The sequence below is a fragment of the Galeopterus variegatus genome, unplaced genomic scaffold (assembly GCF_000696425.1).
Source record: "Galeopterus variegatus unplaced genomic scaffold, G_variegatus-3.0.2 Scaffold2667, whole genome shotgun sequence".
NCBI classification, from domain to species: domain Eukaryota; kingdom Metazoa; phylum Chordata; class Mammalia; order Dermoptera; family Cynocephalidae; genus Galeopterus; species Galeopterus variegatus.
Genome location: NW_007728778.1, coordinates 239,022 through 256,035, shown reverse-complemented (window position 1 = coordinate 256,035; position 17,014 = coordinate 239,022).

The window sequence follows — 17,014 nt, the reverse complement described above, 5'->3', positions numbered from 1 at the left end:
AGGGGAAGGGGAGCGAGACAGAGAGAGAGAGAGAGGTGCCAGGGTCTTAAACAACCAGTTCTCGTGGGAACTAATAGATCGAGAACTCAATCATTACTCCCCCACCTAGGGAGAGCATTAATCCATTCATGAGGATCTGCCCCCATGACTCAAACTGCCACACTGGGGATCAGATTTCCACATGAGTTCTGGGAGGACAGTACATCCAAACTCCATCACATGGTTTCTGAGAAGACAGATGTTAGTTCTTATCTCTGGTCCTCTTTAAGTAAAATGTCTCTTCTGATTTCTTTCAAGATTTTTTCTTTATCTTTAATTTTCTGAAATTTTTATTTAATATGCCTAGTTGTACTTTTTGGGCATTTATTCTGCTTGTTATTATTTAAGATTCCTAGATCTGTGATTTGGTATCTGACATTAATATGGGGAAAATCTCAGTAATTATTGCTTCAATATTGCTTTAGTTTCTTCTTTTTCTGATATCCTTGTTATGCATAAATTACACCTTTTGTAGTTGTGCCACTGTGCTTAGATATTCTATTTAGGTTTTTCAGTCTTTGTTCCCTTTGCTTTTCAGTTTTAGAAGTTTCTATTATATCCTCAAGCTCAGAGACTATTTCCTTAGTCATGTCCAGTCTGCTAATGAGTCCATGGATGGCATTATTTGTTTCTGTTACAGTGTTTTTTATCTCTAGCATTTCTTTTTTATTCTTTCTTAGGGCTTCTATCTCTCTGCTTGCATTTTTCTCTACTTTATCCATTATAACCTTTAGCATATTAATCATAGGGATTTTTTTAAAAAATCCTGGTCAGATAATTTTAATATGCCATATCTGATTATGGTTCTGATACTGATTCAGTCTCTTCAAATAGTTTTTGCCTTTTAGTATGCCTTGTAATTTTTTATTACCCCTTGCTGAAAGGTAGACATGATGTACCAGGTAAAAAGAGCTGCTGCAAGTAGACCTTTAGTAATATAATGGTAAGGTATTGATGGAGAGAAGTGTTCCATAGTCTTACAATTAGTCCTCAGTCATTTGCTGAGCCTATGCCCCTGGACTGTATATTTTTCTCACTTTCCCCCCCACTTAAGTAAGACAGAATGGCTGGAAAGAGCTGGACTTGGGTATTTCTATGCATCCAGTTAGGTTAGGCTCTAATATAACCCCAGCAGGTTAGGCTTTGTTTAATTTGTTTCTCCTGGAGACAGGCCTTGTTAAGAAGTACAGAATATTCTGGTTTATTTCAAGATGTTTTCATTTCCCCACACTTTGCTAGAAGCTCAAGGGGATTTTTCTCCACTATTCACTGTGAGGATATGGCAGAACTCCTGGAGGTAGAACTTGCAAGAGTGTGAGGGTCCCCCTGGACTTTTTAACTTTCGGGCTTGTCCACTCTGAGCCTCCAGAAGTTCATCAATTATAGATCAGATTTTTCTAATCCAGTACTGGTTGCCACAAAGTTTTCTTCTTTTGGGTTTCTGCCCCAGTAAAAGTGTGATTCTCTGTATCTACCTGTGTGTCTCTCCAGTTGTTGAGACGGTAATTTGCCCTGTGACCTCACTTCTCTGATGGATCTAGGAAGAGTTTCTGATGTTTCAGTTTGTGCATCTTTTTACTTCTTGTTAGGACTGAGTAAGACTTCTAAGTGTTGGACTGGAAACTGGAAGTCTGTAACTTTAACATAGAAACATTTGCTTTAGTCTACTCTTACCCCTTTGAATTTCCTCATTCCACTGATCAAATTCCTACCCAGACTTCATGGTTAACTTAAAAATATTAACTGCTGCATGACATTTGGTTTCCCAAATTAGACATAATTTGTTTCTATTTAAAAATTTATATTTACTACATTTTACGGAACTCACTGATTTTTGGATTCTGTAGGAAATATACATGAAGCCAAGCATGGTTTTTAAATTAATTGCTAATTAGTCAAAGAAGACTTCATGGAAAAAGTGGGATTTGAACTTGTTTTGAAGAATGGGTCATAAATTAATCAAATGGTCTCTGACAAGTAGTTTGACTTTCGTGGTGTCTTGAGGTCCCTGTATTCAAAGTGAAAATTTAAATAAGTTTTCTCTTATTACCTTGGTGCTATATAACTGATATCAACAAACTACAGACAGTGGACCAAATCCAGCCACTGACTATTATTGTAAGTAAAGTTATATTGGAATATAACCACTCCTGGTTATTTACATAGTTTTACTCAACAATGGTAGAGTTGAATATTTGAGGTACACAGGATGATATGACCTGTAACTTGAAAATATTTACTGTCTGTCACTTTATAGTAATATCTTGAAACCTCCATTTATTTTTTTTTGAAAGATCTCTACAATGAAAACTAAAAATCACTGTTTAAAGAAATTAAAGAGTACACAAAAAAAATGGTAAGACATTCCATGCTCTGGGATTAGAAGAATTAACATGAAAATGCCCATACTACCCTAAGTAATCTACAGATTCAATGCAATCCCCATCAAAATACCCAATGACATTCTTCATAGAAATAGAAAAAAAAAACCAATCCTAACATTCATATGGAACAGAAAAAGACCCCAAATATCCAAAGCAACCCTAAGGGAAAAAATAAAATAAAGTTGGAGACATAACACTACCTGACTTTGAATTATACTACAAAGCTATAGTAAGCAAAATGGCATGGTACTGACAAAAAACAGGCACATGGACTAATATAACATGATAGAGAACCCAGAAATCAACCCACATACTTCCAGCCAACTGGCCTTTGACAAAGGCACAAAGAACATATACTGGGAAAAAGACTGCCTCCATAATTAATGGTACTGGGTACACTGGACATCCATATGTAGAAGAATGAAAATAGACCTGTACCTCTGGCCATATAATAAAATGAACTTAAAATGTAAAGTAAAAAGCTTAAATATAAGTTCTGAAACTATAAAACTCCTAAAAGAAAACATGGGGAAAACACTTCAGGAAGTAGGACTGGGAAAAGACTTTATAAATATGACCCCTAAAGCACAGGCAACAAAAGGAAAAACAAACAAATTGGATTATATCAAACTAAAAAGCTTCTGTACAGCAAAAGAAACAATTAATCGAGTGAAAAGACAACCTACTGTGTGGGAGAACATATTTGCAAACTATGCATGTGACAAAGGATTAGCATCCAGAATGTACAAGGAACTGAAACAATTTAACAGTAAAAAAAACAAATAACCTGGTTAAAAATGGGTAAAGAAGCTGAATAGGCCTTTCTCAAAGGAAGATATATGAATGGCCAACAGACGTATGGAAAAATACTCAACATCACTCAGCATGAGAGAAGTTCAAATCAGGACCACATTAGACATCATCTCATGCAAGTTAGAGAGGCTCCTACATGGTTGCTGGAACTGTAAATTAGTGCAGCCATTATGGAAAATGGTATGCAGTGTCCTAAAACAACTACAGAGAGAACTGCCATATGATCCAGCAATTCCACTGCTGGGTATATACCAAAGGAATGGAAAGCATCATTTTGAAGGGATACCTGCACTACCATGTTTATTGAAGCTCTATTTACAATAGCCAGGAGTTGGAACCAACCTAAATGTCCATCATCAGATAATTGGATAAAGAAAATGTGGTATATTAACACCATGGAATACTACTCTGCCATAAAAAAGAATGAAATACTGCCATTCACAGCAACATGGATGAACTTAGAAATAATTATGCTAAGTGAAATAAACCAGGCACAGAAAGAGAAATACTGCATGTCCTCACTTAAGTGGGAGCCCAAGGAAAAAAAAAAAAAGACAAAACAAAATAAAACACATAAAAAAAGATACAGCAGTTGCAATAATAAATTGAACTTTCAAAAGGAGAGAAAAGAACTGAGGTTACCAGACCTGAGAAAGGGTGAGAGTGAGGGAGTTAAGGGAGGAATTGGTAAAAGGCCATGAAAATCAGTTACATTGTATAATGTTGAATATATTAATTATCCTGATTTGAATATCACATATTGCATACAGGTGTTGATATTCAATGCTGTACCCCACACTTATATACAATCAACTATATTGCAATAAATAAAGGACCTCCACTTTTAAAGTATAAATAGACTATAGATCAAGATCCCTTCGGAATCTAAAGAAAAACAGAGCACTACAATCTAAGTTTTTATTAGTTTTTTATTTATATTAACCTGAACTGATATTTCAAAGATTGGTTTACTGAATGGCATCCTGAACTCATCTACAAAAGGGGTGCAAGATATATTTATCTGGAATTCTAATGTATAGCATGGTGACAATGGGAGCAATAATGTACTACATACTTGAAATTTGCTAGGAGGGTAGATCCTAAGTGTTCTCACCACAAAAAAAGAAGGTAACTATGTGAGGTATGTTAATTAGCTTGATTGTGGTTATTATTTCACAGTGTAAATGTATACCAAATCATCAAGTTGTACACATTAAATATGTTTTTTTTAAAAAAAAACTAACAGAAAAAAATAAATGCAGAGTTTGAATTAGAATCTGCATCTTAAAATGCAATTGACATGTACAAAATAGTTTGATAAATCTTACCTTAAAGGAGTGGCAATTGCAGAACCCAGACTTAGACCAACTGCCTTTGACTCCTACTGCAGCCACTTACTAGCTGTGTGGCCATACAGAAGCAACTTAAGTTCTTTGTGCCTCAGCACAATGGGGCTAATGTTATCATTCATATCTTAGTTTTGTTTTGGTGATAAATGAGTTAGCATATATAAAATACTTGGAACAGTACTCTTAATATATGTGATGGCATACAGTAAGGGCTCAATAAATCATCACCATCATTATTACTATTAGAGATGTATGGAAAATGGAACATTTACTTTTTAAATATGACTGACAAATCAGTTGGTTTAGATCAATTAGCAAATTATTGGTTGTATTGGTAAGTGACTATGCCAATTGTACAGCTAGTCAATTTATATCTAAAGCCAAGATGTTTCATTGTTTTAGCAACGCTAACTTTTCTACTTGTTTTGTCAGGGGTAGGAGTTAGGGCCCACAGACCCTTCAAACTCTTTGTACAGCCTGGGTCACAGACCCATCACATGCAGTTCCACAAGCTAGGCAATTAGGAAAGATCCTGGGAGCCATTGGCAGATGACACGAGCTCAGTCCTCAGCCTCCTCAGCAACGGCAGCAGCCTCCAGCAGATCCAGCAGCAGCAGTAGCGGCCTCCCTCTGGCCCCCCAGGGGCATCCCGGGAGCAGGGGGGGTGCTCTGTGGATAAGAGCCATTCATCCTTTATACTTAAGTCGGATAACCCAGGACACCTGGGCACACATACGCACTAACATTAGGCAACCAAAGAACACCTGGGCAGACATGCGTATTTACATCAAATGCTCAGCAAGATTCTGAACGTTATGTGGAGGCCCTGAGCATTTTCCTACATTGGCTAATTAGTATCAGTGCCTCAGAAGAATGGTGTTAGTAGGTACAACTCTAAAGCAAAGGCTTTATTTGCTGTTTGTTTTAGCAAAAACGAACCAGCACAGAAATTAGGGCTGATTTTTCCTTTTTGTCTCTTTTTTTTTGTGACCGGCAACGGATCGCAACCCTCAGTGTCGCGCCCGTACCGGACCCGGACCGGCAATGGAATCGTAACCCTCGGTGTTGCCCCCGCACCTCGCTCAGCCAGTGAGCGGCCGGTTTGTATGTGGGATCCGAACCCTCGGCGGGAGCACTGCTGTGCTTCCCAAGCAGCGCACTGTAGCAATGCGCCACCGGGCCGGCCCAGGGCTGATTTTTCTTGACGTCTTCCTGAAGTCTTCTAGAAACTTCAGTATTAACTTTTCCAAAAATTTATATCTGAGTTGAAGTGTGTTCACATCTAATATTGCCTTGGCTGACAGTGAAATGGCCCCTACCCTAATTAGAACTCCTGAGGCAATGCCAAAAAAAAGCTGCTGCTCTCAGGAACTTCTAGAAGGACACATGTTTAGTTTACTTATAGGTTAAGAGGTTATTTCATGGGCACCTGTAGATAGTTAAAAGGATAAGTAATTCAATCAGAAATCATTTAAAATACAAACCCATTGACTCGGGATTTGTATGACTCTTTACATCTGTGGAAGAAAGGACAAAAAAAAATTAGTCATTTTATTTGGAAATAAATCAGCTCTTAAATCTGGGATAAGTGAAGAATTTGCTATATAGAGGACAGAGTGCTAGCTAACAGTATTTTCTCAGAACTGTCATTTTCAAATATGTCATTTATTTGAAGGATGTTCAGGTTATGTTCATGAAAATGTGGGATTTATTTAAAACAACAAGATCTAAAGTGTAATACCCCCAAAGAGAAATCTTTTTAAAGTGTGTTGGTATTGGGCGAGAGGAGTAGGGTTGAGAGAATGAACACTGAAGTACACTAATGTAGTTTCTAGAATTGCACTGTCCTATATGACAGGAACTAGTCACATGTGACTATTTAAAATTTTAGTTAAAAATGTAGGGCCGGCCCGGTGGCGCACTGCTACAGTGCGCCGCTTGTGAAGCGCGGCGGCGCTCCCGCCCGAGGGTTCGGATCCCACATACAGACTGGTTCCCGCTCACTGGCTGAGCGAGGCGCGGGAGCAACACCGAGTGTTGCAATCCCGTTGCCGGTCCCAGTCCGGTACGGGGGCGACACTGAGGGTTGCGATCCGTTGCCGGACACGGAAAAAGACCAAAAAAAAAAAAAAAAAGTAATAATGAATCCTCCCATCAACTTTTTGAAGACCCCTCATATGTAGGAGATGTTTACAAAGAAAGAAGGAAAAAAAAGAAGACCTCGCTGCTGTTAGGAGTTAGAGTAGAGGCAGGCATGGATGACAGGTTAGACTGGAAACCAGGTGTAGGAAACTGGACCCAGTTCCTGGGTAAAATTACTTTAAAATGTGTTCCTTAGGCACACTATCCACATTCAAGTGATTAATAGCCACATACAGCTAGTGGCTTCATTTTGGGAGACCATAGAAACATTACAATCACTCAAGAAAGTTCTATCAGGCAGGGCTGCTATAGAATATAGCAAATATAAAAGTACAATCATAGAATAATTCAGTTTATAATAGCACAGTTCTCCTAGCTTTTTTAGAATTTAAAAGAGTATCTATTTTAACAAATAATACCAGAATGTTCTTTTAAACAATAAATTCATCAAATCAGTGTAAGATTTAGAATTCTTTGGTATCCAATAGTAAACCTTTTGTTTTCCTGGAAACTAAAGACTTCTTGAGACTTTGGCACAAGTTCTTGGGGGGTGCTGGTTTGACAATGAACCTTATAATAGAAATATCATAGACATTGTTATGAGTGATTCAGCAACCTTGGAGTACGTAGCAGTGCAGATTTTGGACTTTAATTTCTATAGTTCGATTTAGATATTTTGTTCTTGTGAAGGTAACTTAACACTTCTAAAATAAAATACTCTCAGTGAAATAGATATTGAATTCCAATTTGTTTTTTAAAAACAGTAATTTAGCAATCGGAATAAAAGCATAATGAATATAAAGATAAGGCATCAATCAGGCTATATTTTGAACTCAGTTTTGGAGCAATCGTGTTTCAGTTGGAAATTCTGGGAAGGGACCAGGATCAAGCAGGTGACAGAAAATTAAAAGTTCTGTTTCTCTTTCATCTCACTCCACTCTGTCCCTTCCTACTGTCCCTAAATCCATCATCCACCCAGAACATATTGGGAAGCTCTGGCATCAGGACATTATGAAACCATGTTTTGATATCTAGCTGTTTTTCAAAAATAGTGAACAATATAAATTTATATTGGAAATTCACGATAGGTCACATAGCACCTAACATTTCTTGTTTTTAATAATATGCTAAGTCTTCAATAAATGTCACTATTTTATGAGCAGAATCATCAAATTCTTCCATAATTCAGCATTTTAAGACAATATATTACACATATTAATTGTCATTTTTATGGCTGCTCCTATTCAAAATGCAGAATGCATAATTTCTATTTCAGTATAATAGTGGTTCAGCATATGGTACTTTATAGTTTACAAAATCCTTTCAGAAAGATATTTTTTCTTGATAAAAAAAAAAAAGGGAGGAGGGAAAGGGCAGGGAAAAACCTATGTAGTCCACATTAATGAAGAGAATATTCTCTAAAATGAAAGCATCTGAAAGTTGGTCAATGAGATATTTCCATCAGCTAGGAATAGCTACAAATTATTGTGGCAACGAAACATACTGTGTAGCATTTGTATCTTTTCAGTAAAAATTAAATTTCATATTCAGTAGTTCAAAATAAATATAGGAATATAAAAGCCCCACACTTTCTTTGTTCTTAGAATTACCATAGTTTTCCTTTTTTTACTCTGATAAATTATGCCTTGCCATGCTCTGATTTCATTCAGCTGACATGTGTTACCTCAGCTGCTGCTGATAATTACTGATAAGACTGGCTCTGGTTAATTTAAAAAAAAAAAAAAAAAAAAAAAAAAAAGAAGAGAAGAAGAAAAGACAAAAAACTATATCAGAGTCTAATATATTCAGGATCATATTGATTTGGTAATTTGCCATAATTGTCTAAAATAACCCTAATTAGGCCAACAGAGAATATAAAAACAAAACTTCACTTATACATGTTGGGAAAATATAGGAAAATGGTCAGGGCCCCTCAGATGTTCAGCATCTTGCCGAGCATTTGATGTAAATATGCACGTGTGCCCAGGTGTTCCTGGGTTATCAGCTAGTGTGATTGCGCATGTGCACCCAGGTGTCCTGGGTTATGGACTTAAGTTTAAAGGACAGTGGCTATGATCCAGGGCACTTCCCACTCCCGGGATACACGGGGGGTGGTGGGCATGGGAGGTCACTGCTGCTGCTAGTGCCCCTGGGACACTCTGCAAGGCCACTGTCACCAGCGGATCTGTAAGCTGCTGCCGCTGAGGAAGCTGAGGACTGAGCTCATGTCATCTGCCAACAGCTCCCGGGATCTTTCCCAATTACCTTGCATGGACCTGCGTGTGAGGGGTCTGGGGACCCAGTCTGTACAATGGGTTTGAAAGGTCTGAGCCGTGGCTCTGACTGTAAATGGAAACGTACTGTAATTAAAATAACAAGAACATCTTGGCTTTAGTTATGATTTGCCTTGCTTTACAGTACAATTTTTATATTATCGATTTGCTTTACAATATCAGCTTTTTAGAAGATCCGGTAAAGTCAAGTTGTAGTTTCAATGACTTTATTTCCATGTTTGTATACTCTTTACACAGTCTTCACCAAAAGATGCTCCATGCCACACATCCTCAGAGGAGCCTGTGCCAGACTGAACGGACAATGGAGTTACACACCGTGACTCTCGTGGGTCGCTGTTCCACTGCAACTTTAATAGCAATCACTGTTTTAAGAGAGCGAAGAAACGGAGGAGGAATGGCAACCTCTTGTCATTTCTCATTAAAAATAGCATAAACTTTTCCTCAGGATTACAACAAAGTTCTAGAATAAGGCAATAGTGCAACAAATCTTTTTCTCTTCTGAAAATATAACAGCTCCACCTTGAGGCAAAATTATTTTATCATATTCTGAGATTCAATTTGAAGTAGGCTATATATGTGATGACTTAGTGACCAATAATCCCTCTGGAAAAAGAAACAAAAGAATTCCAAAGTTGTACAAGGGATTTAGAAGCTCACCTTCTGTTCCCACTTTTGGTCAAAAACACCGAGTATTAGTTACTAGTCAAATTATTGTAATCTTAACAGCCGTTTTCAGACTGGGATTTCATGTGTCCAAATTGTGTTGATTAACTTTTATTTGAAGTTGTCAAAATGCAAACTAAACCTTTAAAATATATTTATTCTTTTGGTCTCCACTGGTATATAAGTCTCTAGTACTAGGTAGGCAAGAAAATACCCGAGTGGAACTGTGTCTAGAATCTGCCATTTATATCTTACTGTTGGCAAAATGTTGCCGCTTACACGTGAGAGAAACGATAAAAGCTAACAGACAGCATTCCATATTTCACACTACTGCAGCTTAGCCTTAAGGCTGGTCTTTTGTTTTTCTTTGTGACACCTATTAGGGCCAAGCTTGAAGTTGCAGCAGAAAAAATGTGGAAAAATTAAAATCTGCCCCAAGCAAAGATTAAAGGAATTGTCATGTCATTATCTCATCCATGCTCTTTTGCTGGTCACAAATATGTGAGGCAACAACCCCACTGTAATTTTAATGAAGTATTTCTCTATATTTTCTTCTGATTCTTTTGTTCTACATAATTTAATTACCTATTTAGTAAACTTGGAATTTTTATGTGTACATGAATGACATTGCAAGATAATTTTCTACATGAAAAGCAATGGTTTCTACACTGTTTGGTCATTACAGGTATATGGGAAATTCGCTTATTTTTTGTGTTGCCTTTATATTGCTAAACCCTCTTATTGATTTGAATAATTTTTCCGTAGATTTTTCTAGATGTTTTAGATAGATGGCTATATCATCTACAAATAACTATTATTTGAAACAATATTAGTAATTGCTTTTTTCTAGGAAATCACGCATTTATTATAGTTTTCATGCATTTATCACAGTTAATCTTATAATTTCTTTACTGTTTTTATTTCTCTTATGTACTAGTATTTAGGATTTAGCTTTGTCTTTGAGTCTCAGGTTAGTTGCATAAGGAGATACAAGTGCCACAGACCCTCTTTATGGGATCAGGGTCCACCAGTAGAGGTGGGGCTACCACAGCCCTTGAGTGAGCTATCCAAGTGACACTTACCACTTAGCTGCCAGCAAGTGTGGCATCTGTCTGCACTTCAAGAGACTTGAGAGGGAAGAAAGAAAGGAAGATCGAGAGGAATCTAAGTGAGGTGTGAGCAGTACTTCTCACTTTTCTATTCACCAATTGTGGTCTAAGGAAAGCAGTAGGGTACTGAGGAGGCAAAGTCCATTAGAAAAACATGCTCTTGTAAATGTGCCTGCTCTTCAGCTGTTAAATTCTGTTCAAATTCATTTAATTCTTGCAGCCCATTCTTAACACCTGCTCCTGACAGCTGCAGATGCTCATTCAGAGCTTAGGTAGGTGCATATATACACTGGAAAAAAAAATATTTTTGATGAATATACTCAAAATTAGTGAGGAGAAAATATTTAAATAAACATGATAGAGTGCTATAATAATTAATAGAACATTTATTTGGAATTGAAGTCCATATTCTTCAACTATATTAAAATACAAGCATTCCTTTGGGATACAAAATGCATTTAAGGATATGGTATTCAGCGGAACTAAATATGTACTTTTTAAAAAGTTTAGAAGCCTTTTTTATAAAGATTATTAAAGATTACCTCATAATGATGAAACTATTTGAAAATTAAGAATAAGAACCACAATTCTGACTTTTAGAAGTGATGGACAAACCTATCATTCTTGGTTTCTTTAGACACAAGGAATGTAAAGTAACTAGTAAATACTGGTTATTTTTACAGATGAAAAATTAACCCAGCTCCAGGGAAGAAACCTACATGTCTCAGGTTTTCTAGATGCAAAAGTGAGATAATAAGTGCACCTGCCAGGTGACAACTGTAAAGTGATTGAAGACCTTGGGTTGAAAGACGCTGTTAAAGAGAGCATGTGTCAAGACTCGGAACCTAACAAGAAGCCCTTGAGTATTTGACAGAGAAGTATACACTTCATCTTTTTGCTTGATGCCAAGTTAATATGCTTCATAAAACATGAAGTAAATTTGCCTTTAAGCAAAAATTCTTGAAAGGGCTCTTTTACAATTTGTTGCCCCAAAATAGATCTCCAAGCGCTTTCCTGAAATTCAGTAACTACTTGGTTGGTATTTGTATATTAAAAGAGAAAAAAAAAAATACAAGTTTTGCACTTTCCATATGGAGCTGAAGCCATGTAAGAAATTTAAGCTACATTTTTGTTCTTTAGTAAATGGTATCTCTTTAAGGGGATTGAGGGGGGAGGGAATGTATTGGAGCAAATTATAGGAGAAAGGTTGACCTTCTTGCCTTAGTCAATAGAACTTGTAATGCCAACATGAGGGAGACCAGACAGGGATTAAAGAGTTCCAGGAAACATGTGTCCTCAAGAAGGAGAAGAAAATTGAAGGAGATTCTGGGGGAACCCAGCAACTCTTCCTGGCTCCTATCACCCCTCCACCATCTCATGGCTACTCCATTCTGGGACTCTCCTTCATGGGCACAGATGGCCCTTGCATTCTGGCCCTTTTTGTCAGACTCTATCACTTACACTGTGTATTAATCATGTTTTCTATTTTCTGTATTTCCTGATATTTTGATATCCCAAGTTCTTGCTAAAACTAGAGGAACTGCCACAGTTAGCTAATTTCTGGAGATAACAAACATTTGCTCCAAAAGCATGTCTTTCATATGCAAAACAACCAGTCTAGAGCTCATACCCCCAACTACCTCCTGTATTAAATTCTTACACTCCTGGGTCACTATCCCCCTGCTCAAATCACCCCAAGATCAGGTATCAGATAATCAGACAACTAGGGACAGCCCCTATGTCCCAGAGCTCACAGGAATTATTCAAACTAGCCAATCCTAAATCTGCTTAGCCTGCTTACCTTGCCTTACCCATTCCTTTCCACAAAAAACACAGTAAAGTGTTTTTTGCTCACATTTCTCCCACTCCTTCTGCCTCCCGGTTCACATTGGTGCTTACCTGTGCTGCCTCCTTCTCTTGAGAGCTGTAACAAGTTGTCTTTTCCATGACAGTCATCTCCTGATCTGTTGGTGCTGTGGGTTAAATGTGTCCCCCAAAAGTTCATATATTAGAAACTTAAAGTCCATTGTAACAATGTTAAGAAATCCTATTATGATAATTTAAAGGTGGGGTCTTTAAAAGGTGATTAGATTGTGAGGACTGTTCCCTCATGAATGGATTAATCCATGGGTGGTTTAATGAGTGTTTATGGGCATGATTCTGATGGCTTTATAAGGAGAGTGAGTGAGCAGGTTAGCTCTCTTGTTCAACCCATTCTCACCATGTGATGCACTGCATCACTGTAGAAGGTGCTCATCAGATGTGTTCCCTAGACTTTGGACTTCCCAGCCTCCCAAAACTGTAAAGAATAAATTTCATTTCTTCATAAATTGCTCAGTTTCAGATATTATGTTATAACCAACAGAAAGGGACTAATATATTGGCTTCACCATACCTGAATAATAAAACCTGCATTTTATAACAGCTTGTCCCCACTCTGTTCACTTCTCTCTCTCTCCTTTTGCTGAAGATGACCTACTTTTTTATGACCTACTTTTTTCTTACATAGTCTTACTACCTCTATCTGATCCACAAAAAATACACCTCTGCTTCAAAACTATCCCTTTCTGCTTTGAAACCCTGCAGAATGATGTTAATGCATTAATGATAGCATTTGTCATGTTATATTATAATGTTTTACTTTTCTGATACTTTTTTGCTCTCAATAATATTGTGTTATTTCATTTTGGTATTCCTAGTGTCAGAACATCTTCTGAAGGCATCTTCCAAACCCTTGGTTCTTTAAGTGTAAGCTATGCTGCCTAAATGCTAACTAAGCCCATATCAAAATATATAGAATAATAGAATTTTCTGTGACAGCAAACATGCAAGTTAGTATATAAACATAAATAAATCAATTGTCTTATTTATAAATACTATGTCTGCAAAAATTATAAACCTCCAAAGCTTGTGCACAAAAAAACTTGGAGAATTTACTAGAATCTCGTGGAATGCAAGGATGAAAGCTTCAGTTGGACTGAAACTAAAACACTTAATATTATCCGAAACCAAAGGCGTGCTCTCTTGCTATCTCTCTCTGTTCTTCTCCGTCTCTTTCTCGCTCTTGCCTTCTCCAGAGAGAGAAGATCTCCTGATCTTTGTTTCCTTTTATTATCTACTTCATTCTTCTGCTTCTCTTTCCTGACAGCCACTCCCTGTATTTCAACAATATATATGGCTCTAAAATGTCACCCTGGCCCCAGGACCTTTCAGTGCACAATGATGCACACCCACTTTTCTTCTATGTCTCTAGATCAGTTTCCAGGGAAAGTCTGGATCAGGCTTATTCATGGGTCCCTTGGTTTGGACTGGGGGGGTAGAATCCAGGGTACTTAGGGTACAAATCCAGAACTTATTTCTGGATTTGGGGCAGGACTAATTTTCAAGATTCATCACTCCAGAGTCACCTTTGATTTCTTCTGTGTCCTTTATACCTCAAACATAGAATGTTCTAAAATTCTGTACACTAATTTCCTAAAAATAATATTAGATTCTTCTTAATAAAATGTTGTGATCTGTGACTCCATGGCTTCCGAATAAAATTCAGATTTCAGATTAAGCATGCCATTTTGATGATCCATTTTCAAACTTGCTTTTCATTCCTTATTACCATAAGTCATGTTTTCGTATTCTGCAGCAGCATTGCTTCCTGTCACTTTTGGCTGAGTACATGGGCTTCTCTACATTAGAACCATCATAAAGTCCTCCTTATTAAAGAAATAGTTCTCTCACTTAATTGAGAATATGCTTAGCCAAAAATACAACACCTTTGGAGACATCGTGCCAGTGGTTTTCACCAAGTATGTGGTTTAATGTGCGTCTCTAAATCCCTAACTTGGCTCAATTATCTTAAAGAAGAAAGAGATTTGACAAGTGATAAAATGGTGTTCATAATATAACCTTGTAAAGTGAGTAATTGATCATCACTTTGACAACAATAAACCAACAATATTAAAAGGAAATAAACCATCATAATTCCTGGAAGTACCTAAATTTGAATGTCACCTATCTTGACTGAAGCATAAATTATTTCCTTAGTTAACATCAGGAATAGAGAAACATTGTTTACTCAATAGATGGCCCTACCTCTATTGAAAAAAAGAAAATTTTAGATGGTTAATTTGTTATACGTATTTACCATTCATTTATTTTAGTTTCATTGTACAGCAGAGATATCTCTCACCAAAATATATTTAACCAAAAACAATAAAATGAGTTTAACCCTTAATTCTGATTAAGTAATACAAAAAGCCAAAGTGACAGAAACCATGATATTGTGATGCATTTTCCTTTCCTTCATCTGTAACAAAAAGACCTTACAGAGAACTGAGTCAGTGATTGGTCAGAAACCTTCCTTTAACCAACATTTCTAAGGTATCCTATCTTTTACTATGCATAAATTTGTTAATAAAATGCAAATGGTGTTCTGTTTAAAGGCAAAATCACCAAGATTGTTCATCAGTTGTCTTATAACTATTGAAAGACTGAAATGATATATTTAAATATAATTTTGAATTAAAAACAATCTTCATGCTTATTTCAGTGTGAGATATCTACAAAATTGTGGTATAATCCATTTTACAGTTTATTAGAAGATATTAATGAAAATTTTAATTCCATACAGCTGATTTATCTCACAGAAATTTATGAGTTGAACAGATGTTTTTCTGGCACATTTAGATAGTTCCTTTGAACATTCTTCTCTGCTGATGACTTGCTGTCTCTGTTACAAGGAATGCCTCAAACATAATTGTAGTACAGCTGTAGACATAAATGGTTTTGATGGTGTTTAAGCTCCACAATATTTTAAGTGGCTTCTCAAGCTTTAATCAAGATGGTTTTAAGTGATTAAGACTGTAGTCTGCTTTCATAGATGATGATTTGTGTCTTAGAGATAATATTCAGTGCCTACCATATTGTACCCTTAGAAGATGTAAACTTCTATATCATAGTACAAAATATATATATAATGTATATATATATATATATATGTGTGTGTGTGTGTATATATATACATTTTACTGCTGAAAACAAAACATGTAAGGATTCTTGAATTCAAGATGAATAACAAACCACATTTCTTAGATGGACACAGAATACATTATAATTAATTATGTCTATATGTTCCAACTTGAGAGCACCTTTTCTTAATTTTCTCAATCCGAGGACATCTGCCTACAAGATCCAGGAACCCCAGAGCTGCTTTCACATTTATTCCCCTTGGTTTGACCCACAACAATATCTGCTGAACACTCTGACTTATTTACTCTTTGTCTTTCTACTGTGGAGTAAGGACATGGGTAAAAACAGTGAGAACGTAGAGGACAAGTCCACTGGTCTACTAGAAGAGCACAGGTGACTTCACTAGAAGAGCACAGGTGACTTCTTTAAGTGACACTCACTTTTTCTTTTCCTCACTTCTTATTCTCTGGATAAATTTTTGAAGAAACAACATGAAGTTGAGAGATCTATGCTGATTGCTTAATTATACATCCAGCCATAGCTGTGGCACAGTTAGTACTGTGAGTACTAATCTCCTAGTCTTTATACGTTCTTATTGGTGGGTTTTCAAAAATAACAAGTTATTAAAAAGCAGTGCTATCTCATCAGTAAGTTTCATCAGCTTACTCTTCAGTCCCTCATACAGGTGAACCCAGAGTTTTCTTATAGCATACTTGATAATCACTTTCCAGGAAGAAAGACAAACAGAGAAAAAGCAGGTAACAGCATGCTGTTGTTTTCAGTGATCATTTTCAGACCACACCTGGAAAAAAAATCTTAAAGCCAAAGAAGGAGCTTGCCTGATCTTTCAGTTTATTTTTCAGCACTCTAAGGCCTATGATCAAAAACAGACAAAAAAGGATGAAATAATCCCTTTGATAATTCATATTACAATGGAACCTAAAAGGAAGCAGAAGCTGTTAGTGTTTAAAACAATTCAAGCTTTGAGATTTCATTCTCACACTTAATCTTCTAAAAAGAAGTTTATTGTAAATAAAAGAGTCAAGGGTGTAATGGTTGAAACACATATTGATTGACCTTAATAAAATTGAAATAACCTAAAAGTAAATCCTAGTGCTTCCTTCTTAAGGTTTCATTGTTAATGGATCTCAATCTTAAATTTGTTTCAGTCTTTAAACCCCTGTATAAAACATGGAGGCCTGTTTGAGAGCAGTCTGGTGTACTGAAAAGCAAACAGACTTTTTTTTTTGAAGCAGAGA